Source organism: Rhinolophus sinicus, chromosome 14 (genome assembly GCF_057876585.1).
Source record: "Rhinolophus sinicus isolate RSI-liver-muscle chromosome 14, RSI-T2T, whole genome shotgun sequence".
NCBI lineage: Eukaryota > Metazoa > Chordata > Mammalia > Chiroptera > Rhinolophidae > Rhinolophus > Rhinolophus sinicus.
Genome location: NC_142514.1, coordinates 7,723,991 through 7,739,806, shown reverse-complemented (window position 1 = coordinate 7,739,806; position 15,816 = coordinate 7,723,991). Strand labels below are relative to the sequence as shown.

At 54.1% G+C, this 15,816-nt stretch overlaps 1 protein-coding gene across 5 annotated transcripts in view; it reads right to left on the bottom strand.

Annotated features, from left to right (window-relative positions):
* Window positions 1-15,816, bottom strand: part of DISP3 (dispatched RND transporter family member 3) — a 53,604-nt gene that overhangs the window by 31,125 nt on the left and 6,663 nt on the right. For 3 of the 5 annotated variants that reach the window (XM_019746791.3, XM_088790117.1, XM_019746792.3), the window contains exon 1: window positions 12,467-12,879. The exons of the other annotated variants lie outside the window; for them this stretch is intronic. The gene's annotated coding sequence lies outside the window, so the exon portion shown is untranslated. Of the gene's footprint in view, window positions 1-12,466; window positions 12,880-15,816 lie in introns of those variants that run through there. 5 annotated transcript variants of the gene reach the window in all.

Genomic DNA, 15,816 nt, shown 5'->3' with positions numbered 1-15,816 from the left:
TTTTCACCATTCCAAACAGCCCTTGAGTTCCCTGAGAGCTGAGATGTCAATCAATACTCATTGAAGACACCTACTGCTCTTTCGCAAGCCTGCGAGCCCATAAGGCCTGAAATCACTCAAGTCTCGGTAATTCTGCTTTCAGTAGGTGAAGGTAAGGTGCAAAGGAAGTCTCCACCAGGTTCAGGAGTCTGCCTTCCCTTCAGTGGGAGTGTGGGTGTGATGGTTAATTTCACGTATCAGCTTGACTGGACCAGGAGTGCCCAGACATTTGACCAAACACGATTCTGGGTGCGCAGACTGAGTGAAGCAGCTTGCCCTCCCTAATGCGGGTGGGCCTCATCCAATCAATTGAAGACCTGAATAGAATTAAAAGGCTGAGTAAGAGGGAACTCTTGCTGCTGACCACCGGAGCTGAGACACTGGTCTTTTCCAGCCTTCAGACTCAGAGTGAAACATTGCCTCTTCCTGGGAACTTGCTGGCTTCCCAACAGAAACTTACACAGTAGCTCTCCTGGGTCTCCAACTTGCCAACTGTAGAGCTTGGACCCCTCAGCCTCCACAATCACGTGAGCCAGTTCCTTTTATCCACCTACCTACCTACCTATTCATCTATCTCATCTTTATACATCCTATTGGTTCTGCTTCAATGGAGAACCCTGACCAAAGCATCCCAGAGGGAAAGTGGGGGTGAAACAGGGAGCCCCCTTCTAGAAGCTGGGTTCTAGGAACCTCCTAGAGTTTTCTCCTAAGAAGCCCCAAGTCCTACTCAGAATCTCAAAGGAAAATGGCAACAGAGCCAGGAAATGCCCAGTAGAGGCAGGGACGTGGCTGGGTGACTGGCAGCATATGTCTGAGTCCTTCCCTCAGCAAGAAAATCCTAACCCTACTACCCCCATGCCCCTCCCCAGCCCTGAGGAAACCTGGCTTTGGGGCTGCAGCTGAGGTAGGCACCGGCACCGCCTCCCATCAGACTTGCTGCCCCCTAAGGAATACCATCCTTGGGGGGACTACATGTGCCGGCAGAGGGCAGGAAATTCAGAGGGACACACATGACCATTCTTCCCCAGCAAAGAAAATCTGGGCTTATTTACTGGGAGCCCCGGTGGGGGTGGAGAGGGGAGGGTGTTAGGTGGGGGTTCTGTGGTAAGCCTGCCTAGCCCCCTCATTTCTCAGAGGAGGGCAGGCTGCAGGAATGCCTCCCCGGACTGATAGCGGGTGAGGAAACTGTGGGCGCCAACTCGTAAGCCCAATAGCTCCATATATGTCAGGCAAACAAGCTTTGCTCTAGTCGATATATCACCCGGGGAACCGTCCCAGCCAGCACCAGAGGAACGCAACCTCAATGGTCATGACAGCCATTGTCACTTTGCCCTGTTCCGTGTATTCTCTGTCTAGTGTGCTCAGGGAAACAGAACTGGTCCCCCAACACTAAGAGGACAGCAGGTACTGAGAGCACCAGGGCCGGATAGTTTCTGAGGGGGCAGAGGGAGCTAAGCATGGATTTTTGTCATCAGATAGACCTGGCTTCAAACCCTGGCTCTGCCACTAGCTGGGTCCACTGGGCAAGTCTCAGTTTCCTCATTTGTAAAATGGGGATAGTGACACCCCACTTGCTGAGTCATAGCAGCTAACATGATCATTAGGAGCTTCACAGATGGGAAGAGGCCCAAATCTGGCCCTGGCTTGTGGCAGGTCTGCAAGTAGGCCGGAGCTGACTCTTTCATTCTCTGCCACATCGGTCATCAGACTTGATGTGGACCAGCCACCAGGTGTACTTGTTAAAATGCAAACTCTCGGGCCAGATACCAGATATAGCCAATCAGACTCAGGGGTTCGGGGGGCGGGGCCCAGGAATCTGTATTTAGACCACCTCCCCACGTGGTCCAGGACCATTCTCCCGCGTTCCCAGTGACTTCCTCCAACAGGTGATCTAGACTTCGGCCTTCCCCACTGGGGCTCACACTTGCTGCTCCACAGGTGCCCCGTCCCCTGGTCCTAGGGATGGACTCAGCCTCCTGGATCTCTGTCCAGGCCTCACTCCTCGAAGTGCCTCTTCCTCCAGCATGGGGAGGAAGAAATGATGGCATTTGGGCCAGGAATAGGACTTTATGTCCAAGAGGGGGACATAAACAGACCACCCGGATCTGCCAACCAGCTCCTCCTGGTGGGGCCAGGCAGCAAAAGGAAACAGACGGCCACGGGCTCACTATCTGCCAGGCCCCATGCGATGGGCTTGGGTGGGGAGCTGCCCATCCACCGAGCACTGCAGCACTGGGCACGTTACTTATTTATGTCACCTCTGTTCTAGCCTCAGCTCTACAAGGCAGCTTGCAGGAATAGCGCTGGGATCTGAGCGTCTGCAGACTGGAGTCGCAGCCCATCCTTTTAGCGACCGTGCTCTACTGACAAGAGGAATTCCACCCCAACTGACCCACTTTTGCCCCTTCCTCCCCACTCCTTTCCACCTGCACAACTCAGACCTCACAGCCCAGACCCATCAGGCCTGGCTCCTGGCACCCACCAAACAGCCTTGCCTTTCTGAGGAAAAGGCAATAAAAGCTTCATAAAACCAGCAACGCTTACAGAACCTGTAAAATATAGCGAGGCCCCCAAACACCCCTGGCCTGAAGGGTCAGAAGGTTCCTGAAACCCTTCAGTGCCTTCCTTCACCAACCTGTCCAGGCTGCAGCCTCCTACCACCTCTGCCCCACCCCCAGGCCAAGTCCTGGCTGCTCCCTGGAGTTCAGTGTGGGCCGGGAGGACTCACTGGGCCTAGCAGCCAGTCAGCTCCCCAGCTCCCAGCTTGCTGCACTAATAAAAAAATAAAAAGATCCCCACAAAATAAGACCAATAACCGTGGCCATAAAAGCCAAATTGGATTCTTTCCTGGTTGATGAGCTCGGGGCCCTTGTCTCTCTCTGAGACCCGATTAACAAATATGTAAAACAATTCCCCGGGCATCTCTGCATCTATGGCTCCAGCCAGCTCCTCCTGGGAGCTCAAGCTCAGGGCACGGGAGGAGGCGGAAGCAGGGGATGGGTTCCTGGGGCAGCACAAGTGGCCCTGGAGGCCCGAGAGTAGGGACCTGCCCTGCCACTGGCCCGCTGTGTGACCCACAGCAAGTCATTTAACATCTCTGGATGGATGGTCTCCCAGCTGGGGAGAAACGCTCTCTATAGTGGGCTCCCTTTCACCCCTATTCATAAGCTATTATATGACGGGGTGGGAGGCACACAGGGTGAGTCCTGCTGTCACAGCAGGAACCACTGAACAGCCTGTGCTGGATGCCATCAGCTTTGCTGGGACACAGCAGGTGGCCACCTCTCTGTCAGTTCTTAGCTCAGGGGAACGTTATCCTTGCTCTCCCCACCACACCAAACCCCATCTAGGGGTGCAGGGATATCGCAGGACTCTCCTCGGTCCCAGAAGGAGAAGCCTGATGGTAAATGGGAAGCTAAACCATAGAAAGGCACATAATGCAAAGTGCTTAAGCCCCACAAGGGGCCACCATGACTAATCTGGGGTGGAGACTTGGGAAAGGGCTGTACCCTCAGCCTCATCACCTGGAAAGAAAGTGAGAAGCCTTAGGACTGAGAACTCGGGGCTCCCCGACCCCTGCTGCCTGGGATTGTGGAGGGCCACAGAGGCCAGCACTTTGAAAGAAGCACGGCAAGGAGATGCTGGAGGCTGCTCAGGCCCTTGTGTCCCCAAACCAGAGCCATTGCTCTTCCTGTCCTCTGTCCTCTCCTGATGGAAGATTGAATGACATTGCATCTGTGCAGCGCCTTACAGCTTGTAGGCTCACTTCTGCATAGGCTCTCTGGCCTTAGGAATTATTTGCAATCTGCAAAAAGAAAACTGAAGCTAAGACAAGTCAAGGGATTTATTTGAACCTGATTTCTGATAAGCTCAGTACTCTTCTCACTTAGATTTTATTTGAGTCTTACATGCTTGGAAACTCCCAGAGTTCTAGAGCCAGGCTCTTAACCCCTGAACACATTCTCTCTCTCTCTCTCTCTCTCTCTCTCTCTCTCTCTCTCTCTCTCTCTCTCCCTGCCCTGGAGCCATTCTGGCCACAGTCTAGGCACAGCCCTCGCTGTGTGTCAGGCTCCAGGGAAGGGAAGAGAGAAGAAGCATCAGGGACTCACGTCCAACTTCACCGTCTTGGGTGTCCAGGTAGAGACGCACCAGGTAGTACCTGCACAGGTCACTGGCTATACTGCTGATTGACAGCTCAGGTGTATAGTGGGAAGTGGGTGTCAATCCAGGAGGTGCGGTCAGAACCCCTTAGCACCTGGGGTCGGCATAGAGGCCCCTGCTGGGCGCGGGCGTGTCTGACACTGGCCCTCAGCCTCGGCCCATCCTCCATGATGGTGCAGCAGCCTAGATACTGGAGTTGAGGGTCGGTGCTGAGCAGCTGGAGCAGAGGGCCCAGGAGGAGAGCAGATCCCTAAGTACCACCCCCAACTCTGTTGCCTTTCTCATAAAATGCTTGGAGGATTCAGGACCCCAGGAACTAAGAACTGCTACCCTTGGCCCCAGAGGCCAGGAGAGACCCAATGAAGCTACCTGAGCTCAAGAATCCCAGGCCTCTCCTGTCCTACCTGCTCAATGGAGCAATGTTATCCTAAGTCTAGTGGGAACTCCCTAATCGTTCCACAGCAATGGGGCTCTGTCTCCCATTTGCTTGTGACCTTGGGGAAGTCCTTCCTCCTCCCTGGATCTCAGTTTGCCCTTCTGTCAAAAGGGAGGGCTGGATTCAATGAGCTTTCAGGTACCTTCCCAGATCCATTATTGGGAGTCCTCAAAACGTCAGACACAGAAGTGTGACAAGAGGGAAGACGCACTGACTTAGGGCTGGAGGAGCGGCTGGGAAGGTGAAGTGGGTTGCAGGTTTCTCGGCGGGAGGTGGGGGGGGGGCGGGGGGGCGGGGCTACAGGCTCCATCAGCTTTGCAGCTGCACGGATTCCAATCCCGGCGTGGCCAGGACCCAGAGAAGGACCGGGACCACAGGGCCCAGCGGGACGGGCTGGGGTGGGGCGGGCAGTGAGAGGCAAGGCTCAGTGCTTCAGCCTCTCTCTGCCTGATCCTGAGCTGCAGGGTGTCCCAGGGGACAAGAACAGGCCCCTTCCCTTTGTCAGTACTTGCAGTCAGCTCAGGTCCCACCAAATCAAGGCCTTCGTTGTCGAAGTCCATCAGCCCCATTCACCTATTCATACATTTACCAATTCCTTCATTCACTTATTCATTCATTCATAGTCTTCATTCATTCACTCGTTGGCGCTTGCTATATAAAATAAGGACTTTCTGTTCAGTCACCGTTATCTTAATTTTGTGATGCCTTGGACTCCTTTCCTCTGGAAGGCTCTGTGAACCTTGTCACCCCAGATCCATTCTCATGCTCATGAGTGCCCAAGAATGGCTCTTGGCTGACATATCCCTGTTCACCAAGATTCCTGGCTCTGCTACTCTGGCATCTGATCAAATCCACTAGAAGATAGGGTAGGAAAGTCAGGAACCCTTGCAGGGAACTTGCAACAGCTACTTGCCTGCAGTGCTTTTCACCAGCCAGCCTCGTCTCAGCTTCCCAGGCTGAAGACGGGAAGGAGGGAATTTCTCCGTCTGCGGCTGACACTTTCCCAAAGCTACTGATTTTTCTCTAGCTTAGTCTAATGTCTCTCAGGCCTGGATTACACAGAGGAACCATAACTGACATCCTACCTTTGTGAAGTCACAAGACGATGCTTTAAAACTAGTGGCTCCTTTTCAACCAGAAATTTCCCACATACAAACATGTCCAGAGGGATGCAAGTCTCAGCTGTGTCTACATGGAGTGAAAAGGGGGAACATCTGGATGAAAGCCAGAAAAGTCCTGCCAGTCTGCCAGATGTTGCCCACATCTGGACATCGGAAAAGGGATCTGCTCGGTTGCTTGGCGGTCAAGAAACAGTCAACCCACATCACCCTGTCAACTGGGATGCAGCTTGAGACCATGCATACGAATTACCCAGGTTCCTGAAGGATCCAAAAGGTATTTTGGTGTCAATCATGCTCATCCTTAAAGACCCAAATCAAGTTAATATAAAGGCCAAAGTGTGAGCCTCAATCACTGTGATGGCTGTGCTCACAGCATCTGGGGCCAGCTTGCCTGGGTTTGAGTCCTGTCTCCACTGCTTACTCGCAAGCGGCTCAGTCTCTCTGTGCTTCAACTTCTCACCCTTCAAATGGAATAATAATGCCAATGCTCTCACAGGACTGGTATGAGGCTGGAATGATAATACCTATAAAGTTCCAAGCCCAGTGCCTGGCAGGTAGTGAACGTTCAAAATATGTTGGCCATTATTCTAATCATCGTTATCATCAGGTGATCACCCTGCAGAACGCTCTCAGCTAAGAATGTGACAAATCCTTGAGGACAGGGCAAGGGCCCATGAAGCGGGGGGTGGGGGGGGACACCCGTTAGCCACCACTGTCCCAACTCTGAGCCCCATGTAAGCTGCCTTCCCCAGAGACAAGAAGATCACCATATTCTCCTTCACGGCAGGAGTGGCTTCCAGCTGGCGGCCATATCTCCTTTATTAACAAGGTTTGGCAAAAGCTACATCGTGCAGGTGCCAGTATGTGTGTCGGATGCCTCAGGCAGATGTCGGGGCAGGAATGAGCCTTCCCTACTGCACCCTCTCCTACCAAGACATCGAGCTGGGCCGAACACCCAGGTGTACTGGGGGTACCACCATGGGGAACTTTCCTCTTGCCCCTGGAACGACCACTTGCCTGGATCACATCCTCTGAGTTGCCCGGACACCTGGGTCTACTTCCGGTGGGAGACCTTGGTGAGTCATCACTTATCATCCCTCACCTCCTCTCTGGGCAGGGATGGGAGACTCTGGTGAGCTCTACAAGGACAGCGATGGAGCCTGTGCCACTTGTGTATATATGTCTAGTGCTTGGCACACAGTGGGGCTGCTCAGGCAGACACTTGGGATGGGGGATTAAGGAGAACGCTTTTTTTTTTTTGGTAGAGGAGGTTTAAGCTTCTGGACATTGTCTCCTGGGACATCGCCCCGTGGTTCCAAAGAGGGTCTCCTCTAAGAGACTTGTATGGCTCTTGCTGGCATCTAACTCCAAGCCAGTCTTTCCCATCGTCTCTACCACCTCCTCGGTCCAATGGTCAAGCTCACCGCATACAACAAGCCCCTCATCTGCCACCCAATGGACCTTTGCCCAGGTTCCCAGTCTGGTTCCCTCAGAGGAAGGAAAAAAGGTGGGGACCGGATGCCAGAGTCAAGGGCATGCCCAGGGTTCTGCATGCCTCGTAGGGTCTCTCCCCTGAATTCAGGGAGAAATACCCAGGCCCTCTGTCCCCCAGGGGCTGGTCCCAGGACCCTACACTGGGTTTCTTCTTTCTAGGTTTTGGCAGAGACACAGCTTCTGCCAACACAAATGCCAGCAAGAGTGACAAGGCCCAGAGGTGGAATATAAATAGCCTGCTGCTGTCCATCAGCTTCTTCTTCCCTTGGTTTTGCTTCCAAACCCTGCGCCCCCAGAGGAAACCTGCTAGTGGGGGCTCTGCAGGGCCCTACCTGCCTCTTTATTAGCTGTGTGACCTTAGGCAGGCGAGCCAACTCTCTAGTCTCAGTTCCCTCAATTGTGAAGTGAACTAAGAACACCTTAGGACTATTGTGGGGGTCACATCAATTAATCCACGTAAAGCATTTAGCGCAGTGCCCAGCACATGGCAAGTGTTTTGTGTTTGCTAGTGTCATTCACGATGATGACTAGGTGGGGACCGGAGGCAGGTCACCAGGCTCAGGCTTGATGTTGAGGGGATGTGGAAGAGAGGACCTGGGCAGTGAAACCCCCCAGCTGCATTCTCCTTCTGTGCTTGGCAGGGAAGTGTTCGGTTTACTGCCTGTATTGGTTCAACCCCCTTCCCTGGGGCATTTGGACGCTTCTCACACACTCAGGGAGGCTAGCCCGGCTACACGGCGTGCCAGTCTGGGATTATGAGATTCAGGTTCTGCCGCCCACGTGCTATATGATGCTGGGCAATTCCTCTGCCCTCTCTGAAGTAACTTCCCATCTGCAGAGGCCTTGTGTAGCCCTGACCTCTTCAGGAGTTAAGTTACCTTTCATAGTCCAAACCTATTGTAGCGCTCCCACCTGAGCCCATCCACTAGACAGACAGGTTCAGGTTCTCATGGCTGGAAACAGAGCCTCGGATGCAGATTCAGGCCTAGCCCAGAAGCCTCAGGTACCCATCCTGGGCCACTGAGAGGTGGCCAGAGCTAAACTCAGGCGACAGTACTGCCCCCTCACCCCTGACCCAGGTGGCAGAGGAATTTACATTTTTTTGAGAACCATCATGTAAATGGGTTTCTTCACACACACACCAATGATTGAACGAATACCAGAAATCATGCAGAGTACTGGGCAAAATAGGGGCTCGTTTCATTCAGATCAAAATCTGATCCCAGCTTGGTCTCTTCTAGCTGCATGGCCTTGGGCAAGCCTCCACTTCTCTGAACCTTGGTTTTCCCATATGTTACATTGGGATAACAGCCCCTGTGCCATGAGATGGTTGCAAGGTTAAGTGAGATAGTACATTACATGTTTAGCATATGGCACATACTAGGTACTCAACAAATGCAGCTATTCTCATCAGTATTGTCACTGTCAACCTGCTGCTCGCATTGTCAGGCCGAGGACCAGAGGCCATCAGCCTTGTCTGGTGCCCATTTCCAAAGAGCTCTGACCACCACACAGACACGTAGTACTTAGAGGCCTCCCTCTCTTGTACCTCCCAGTGGGTAAGGAGCCGGAGCATGGCTGGCTGGACTTCCGGTGGCCAAGCAGGGAGTGAGCTCGCCGGGGGAGGCTCTGTCACCTTCCCTAGACCAGTCCCAGCAGCGTGCGTGCCTCCAGCCTTTGTCGAACAGCTGGAGCATGAGCCACACTGTCTGCCGTGAAATGCGACTTTTGGAAAACATGCATATTTGTGAGTTGATACATGTTTCTATTTAGGGCAGACACTGCTCGCTTTATTTATTTTCCCTGGGCTTTGCGTTTGGAACTCAGCTTGGAAGCGTGTTTTGACAGACTTTGACACTGCGCCTGGCCCCTCTGGCAGGAGATGCACTGGGGTGGGGGAGGGTGGGCAGGAGGAGGAGGATTTCAAATGACAAGCCCTCTTCCTCAGCTGGGACTGACCCACAACCGGACACCCTCATCTCACTGTCCCAGCCCTTGGTTTCTCCACATTTGGGTGGAGGAAGGAGTACAAGAGGTTCATGTGGGGAAACAATTTCAAAAGGGGGAAGAGAACCAAAGAGGCCAATCATTGACCAATTACGATGATGCTACCATCATTATCAACAGGAATAATATTATCAACCACGCTGCCACCACCACTGCCATTGTAGGGTGCTTATGTTTCTGACTGACAGTGGGCTGGCTGTCTGCCCTTCAGGAAATCACCTCATCTTTCAGCATCTCACTTTTCTCGTCCATAAAGCTGATTTTTGCAGTACCCAGCTCATGAGGCTTTGGGAAGTGGCTGCTTAGCCAAATGGTAGTGACAACTGGCCAGCTGCCCACGGACAGCCTACCTGGTGGAGTCTCAGGGATTTGGGGCTGTTTCCCAAGCCCTACCCATGAGGCAGGGCCTCTAAAGCTTCTCTGTGGTCATTTACAATCAGCCCAGAGCTGGCCGTAAGGGATGAAGGGTCTTAGATAACTCTATCTGCCTTTGAATGACCAGGGGAGTGGAAGGGGAGATGGGGAGACAAGGGAAACATGTCTAAGTTATCAGAGAAAAGGGCTTAAAGCATGATCCCAAGGTTCTAGGTGTCAGGAGATCCAGGCTGAAGCCCCTACTCATTCATTCATTCACCAAGCAAAGCATCCACCAGCAGAACCGTTCACGGAGATGATATACTGAAAGTAGAATCAATGCTTGTCCCAATGGAGACTGCATTTCAGCTGTGTAACCTCAAGAAAATTACTTGATATCTCTGATACTATAGAGGAAATCATCAGAACATCCCTTGTTCAGGGGACAGGAAGACTTCACCAGTGGTGAGTGCTCTGAGGAAGGGAAAGGTACCATAACCTCTGGGGTTAGAACGACAATTTTCAGTCAGACCCACACTCAAGAGACTCATGAGTCAATGTTCGCATTATTAAGGCCAACAAGAGACTCTGAAGGTACCTCAGCCAGCCCTGTCCCTGTACAGATGAGAAGCCCGAGGCTCAGAGAAGGGAATTTGCCCAAGGACAGTTGGTCTGTGGCCAAGCTGAGACTGGGACCCCGCTCTCCCTTCTTGCACTCCAGTGCGTCTTCCATCACATCACACTGAGATAATTCCTCCTTCAAGCTGGTTTCTGGATTTTAAGGGCAACAGCAGGAGAGGTGTCAAAGGGCAAGCCAGGGCATGGGTACCAGAACCATCAAAAAGCCAAATCCACAGGGAAATGGGGATGGAATCACTTACTGTGATTCCAGAACCAAGGAATCCTGGCCCCTTGGAAAGACTGTGGGGACTCTGGCACATCTGGCCCTGGAAATTTTTTGGGGGAGGAGGCAGAAGCTACTGAAGTCATGAGAGGAAAGGGGGGAGCATCAGGTTAACAAAAAGAGCAGTGGAGGTGCAGAGTCTGCCAGGAGAATGGAGTCAGCTCCCCCTAAGGGTCAGCTGTACCCACACAGTCATAGACTGACTGAAGGAAAGTTGGGGAGAGGGTGAAGGTGACTAACTGGGAAGGAGGAATTGGTAAAGACAAAAAAAAAAAAAAAAAAAAAAAGGAGGATGTGTGTGTGTGGGTGCACGAAAGATAAACATGGGGGAGGAGAACAGAGCAGGGAAGCAAAGATACAGAAAGTGCAAGCAATGAATGATGCAGAGAGACAGGGACACAGACCCTGGTCGTAGATTTGTCTGGAGTAAGGTCTGAAGAAAGCGTGGGGTGGTGAGCTCAGCAAAATGGACTCTGAGCCTAAACCCGAGATTCTGTAAGGCTGGGCCCGCAGCTTCACTGGGCCAGAGCCTCCTCCCTCCATTTGGCCTATGTCCTGGTTCCTGTCCAGATCTGCACTGGGGTGGGGGGAGGGTCTGCTCTGCCACCCTCTGCTTCCCCCCAAGGAGCAGGACTGTGTGTGTGTGGGAGATACATGTGTGTGTGCACGAGAGGGCACAGAGCCTGAGCAGCTCTACAAGTCACTATGTACCCCTGTGGGCATCCTGCGGAGAGCTCTGGAGTTTGGGGCTTATTCAGGTGTCTGGAGACAGCAGGACCTGGAATAAAGCTGCTGCCCCATTGCTGCTGCTTGTGGGAAGATCTGGGCCTGTCCACGTGCGTGTGCATCTTCCCTCTGTGTGCAGATTGCCTGGACCGTGGGTGGACGTATATTTGTGTGAGTGGACTATGAATCTGTCTGGGGACTGTTCGCGGGTGGTCTGTGGAACTGTGTGAATGGGGTACACGCGGGGTCCGTGGGGTACACGCGGGGATTTAAGTCTCCAAGGCCGCCCCCCCCCCGGCGCTGTCCGCGGTGCTGACCTGGGGCATGGAGGGGAGGGGATCTGCGCCTGGCCTCAGGAGGAACTGCCGGGAGCTGGCGCCGGCTTCCACAGCAGAGAGGGGCCCAGGAAAGGAAGCCTTCAAGGAGGCGCCTTCCTGGCCCAGCTGCGGGCCCCCGCCCCTGGGGAGTTGGGAAAAGTTCTCCCAGGGGCGGCGTTGACTCGTGGGACTCAGCGCCACTCGCGCCAGGAATCTTCCCCCATCCTCAGCACCCCCACAGCCCACCCCACCTCCACCCTCACTCGCATTCTCGCATTCTCGGCAGTGCCCGGGGACTCTCTCGCGCTCGTCTTCCATCGCACGCCGGGTCTGCCCAAGAGCTCCTGCGCACCCCACTGGACCTGCAGCCAGGTTAATTGGGCCCCAGGACTCGGAAAATGTCCCGCTGAGAAATAAGTACACTCAGGTAGGGAGTGGATGGAGAGGAGGTCATTAACCTTTTCCAGTCCCCTCCCTTCGCTCTAGCCCGGCCAAGAGCCGGATCGGGGCGGGTTCAGACTGACGCTCAACTTTTATGGAATCAGTCATCCACCCACAGGGATGAGCAGCGGACCTGAGGTCGGAAGCCTCCCCGGAGGTCGGAAGCCTCCCGGTTTCTGTACATCAAACTGGCCAGTGCAGACCAAGGCTGCTTGGGCCCGCTGGGAGTTGGTGTGGAGCTAGGGACCCGCAGTGAGGGGCAAGCTCTGGGCTCTGCCCACCACCAGCCGGCTTTCCTGGGGTGGTGGGTTCCGAGGCCCGCATCCCAGGCTTGGCGAGCGAGAGAACTTCACACACTGCCCTGCGCAGGCCAGGGTGGGGGCGGCGCAGAGGACTTGCCCTGCTCGTCCGAGCAATACATCCCCCAGCCCCAATCCGGATGGCGCCCAGCGGCCGTCGCACTCACCTCGGCTGGCCAAGCTGAGCTGGCTGAGCCGCGGGCGCGGAAGGGAGGCGTGCCGAAGGGGCCGGTGGCAGAAGCCACCCGGCCGTGAGGACTCGTCCCCTCGCGGGAGTCGTAGGGAAAAGCTCTTCAGAGCTGCAGGAGGCCCGGGGTTCCCCGCTCCGCTCCAAAGCACACGGACCGCGCACAGCCTGGTGAGAATCCACGTCCCTAGCGCTCAACCCCGAGCGCTGGGCTCCACCGCCTTTTATTCGCCGCCCGCCTTTGTTTGGGTCCCGGCTCCTACCACGGGATGTGGGGGTGCCCCGGGCAGGCTCTGGAGCCGCGCCCCACCCCCAGCACTGGCACCTCCGGTTTAGGCGCTGCCTGGCCTTGTGTCAGTTGTCAGCGAGGGCCCGAGTTCCGCCACGCACTGGTGTCTGCGGAGCCCAGCGCCAGGTGCCACCGTGGGCTCCGCTCCCCCTGCGGGAGTTGTGCAGTGGTACAGTCGGACTCCCACTGCTGGCTGGCGGAGCCTGAAAGCCGCGCAGCGACCCCTGGGGGTCAGTCTCCGCCTCTGCAAAGGGCCCTTCCTGGCGGGGCTCCGGCCCTAAGTTTCCTAGGATGGTCTCCCACTCCACCCAGCCTTGGCTGGTCACCAGCCTCCTGAACATTCGAGGGCATCCTCGGATCTCCTCCGGAGGGAGCTGCCATGCCCAGGCTCCTGCACCGTCCTTTCCTCCCTTCTCTATTCACCTCTTTGGCACCAGAGACCAGAGCCATGCCAGCCTCCCTGGGGACCAGACGTCCTTCCAGCTCTGGCACACTGCCTGACACCCCCGGTCGGAAGGCTACAAGAAGAAGCTGGGGAGCCACAGACAGTGCCTGACCCATTTCTCTCCTTCAGGGCTCAGAGGTCATTGTCACTGGTGACACCCAGGGAGAGGCAGGGGGATACCTCTATAGAGCATCAGCAGTCAGGCCCTCCCGCCCCCACCGCTGCAGGACCGAGGGGTTTTACTTATGGAAGCCAGAAAGAAGGGAGGTCATTGCTACTGTTGTGTGAGGGGTGAGCCAGGAGTTTATCATATGTCCTCAGAGTGTGTGCTGAGGGAGGAAAAGAGAAGACAGAGAGATAGGTGAAACACAATCTCTGTCATCGGGAAGTCCCAGCTTATGGGAGAAATGAGAACACAGGAGAATTCTAAAATGAAACACCAAGCTCCATACCCACAGACAGGTGCTCAGCCCATGTTAGTTTCCCCAGCCCTTCTTTTTCAAAAAGGAAAACTAAATTGGGGGCACCTCTAACTTCAAGGTGCTGAGTGGAGCTCCCACTCTCTCTGGTGTGCAGTCCCCATGAGCTGTACCCACTGTCTGGCTGCCAACTGGATACATTGGTATTTATGAACCTGAATGCCTTGAGTGCTTATCTCTGCAGAAGCAAATGGTCTGAGCCAGTGTCCCTGCCCCAGCACTCACTCCCCATATGCGCAGGATTGTCAGGGGAGCAACTGCCAGGCTGGCCAAGCCTCTGGGGGAACTCCTAGTGGGTCCATCTGGCCTCAACGACATTAGGGTTGGGAAGAGCTTCTGGCATGATGCGTACCACCCTGCGCTGTGAGGAGAGCGAGAGAGACAGGAGGCCTCTCCCAAGAGGTGGAGAGTGTGTGTGTGTTACCACCCTTAGATCAGAGGCCACATCTGACATCTAAGTACAGAGGAACAGACCCGGCATCGTCCTGCAAACTTCCACTCCCTTTTGTCATATCCCAGCGGGAAGGCAGAGAATATGTAGCATGGAAGAGGGTGGGAGGGAGAACAGGAAGAGATTTGTTTGTACGGGAGTAATAAGGGAGACACAGAGAGCGTTCCCAAGCCCAGCTGAGAGCAAAGGGCTTTCTTTGCTGGGTGAATGGCTCACTCTTTTCAGTTGGTTTGAAAGCTGCTTTCAAGAGCCTCCTCAAAGTTCTCCAAGGCTCCCGCACTGTTCCTCTCAGTCTGACAAATCCACAGGGAGTGCCACTGATGTGCCCTATGATGCTGGGTGCCACCCTCAGCTCACATCTGGGGACACAGCCCCCACTCCCCTAGGAACTATTTTTAGTAGATTGGGGTCCTGGCTTCATGCTGCCCCGCTGGCCATTGCTGTAGCCACCTTTGCCACACCCTTCCTGGAGCCCTCTCTAGTCTCCCGAGAGTTCCAGGTGAGCTCTAGTGGGGGCTGGGCTTGCTCTGCCCTTGGTGGGGGACCTTCTGGGAATGGAGGGGGCAGAGGCAGAGGCCCAGTGGAGAGGGGGAGGAGTTGGGGAGTATGGTACCCAAGAACACTGGAAAAATGCAATTTTCCTAGGCCATCAGCAAGGTTTTAAAAATGCAAATGGAACTGGGCCTTTGAAATATGCCTGCCATAAAGTGGAACCGTGATGGCAGCGGGAGCTGGCGCGGGTATAGAAAGTCATGAGAATCCTCCTCCTGGGGCCTCATCCTCAGACTTCCTTCCCTCCACTTCCCACTCTGCCTGCAGGACTCCTGTTTACAGGGGGCCTGGGAATGCTAGACTCAGGCCCAACCTGAGGGCATCCCCCGGAAGCCTTCTTTATCTCCAGGTGTTAATTAAAAATGACTCTGATGGCCAAATGATCTGCCCAACTAAAAGGCTGCAGAAAATAAGATTCTACATCCCATCTGGTCCCCCACTCCAGTGCTGTCTGGTGGAAGTTCTTCCTGGGTCTTATTTCAATGCCTCTTGGTACCGATAAGAGGCTTCCCTTATACCCTGTCTGGACGACTAATTGAAAAGCCTTCTTTTGTAAGGGGATTGAGCTATAAAAGGCTGCTCTGTCCTTAGCTCCCATCCCTTTATTTTTATTTTCTCTCCAATTATGCCTGAAGCAGAGCCTCTGCGCTGAGCCTGGTCCTACCACCCCCAGTAAAGCCATATACCTGTTCCACCTCTTACCAGCTATGTGGCCTTGGAAAAGTCACTTCACCTTGCTGAACCCCAGTCATCTCATCTATAAAATGGGGATGGTGACAGTACCTCTCTCATAGTAGTGGTTATAAAGAGTTTATTAAATGAGATAATCTCAGTACAAAAATACCCTTTAGCACAGTGCATAGCATAAACCAAGCTCTTAATAAATACTAACTCCTCCTCCTCATCTTTCTTCTTCTTCTTCTTATCTGCTGGCAAGAGACGACCTAGAGGTGACCATAACACCTCTTACTTCTTATCCCCACCCTGGTGAAGGAGGACGGACCAAGTCCTCCCACCAGATGGTTGAACAGCTGAAGGGAAGAGTATATGAGGAAAGGTGGGGTATTTATCTTTAAAATACAGTAGATTAAGACCATTTTTTCATTGTTCTAGA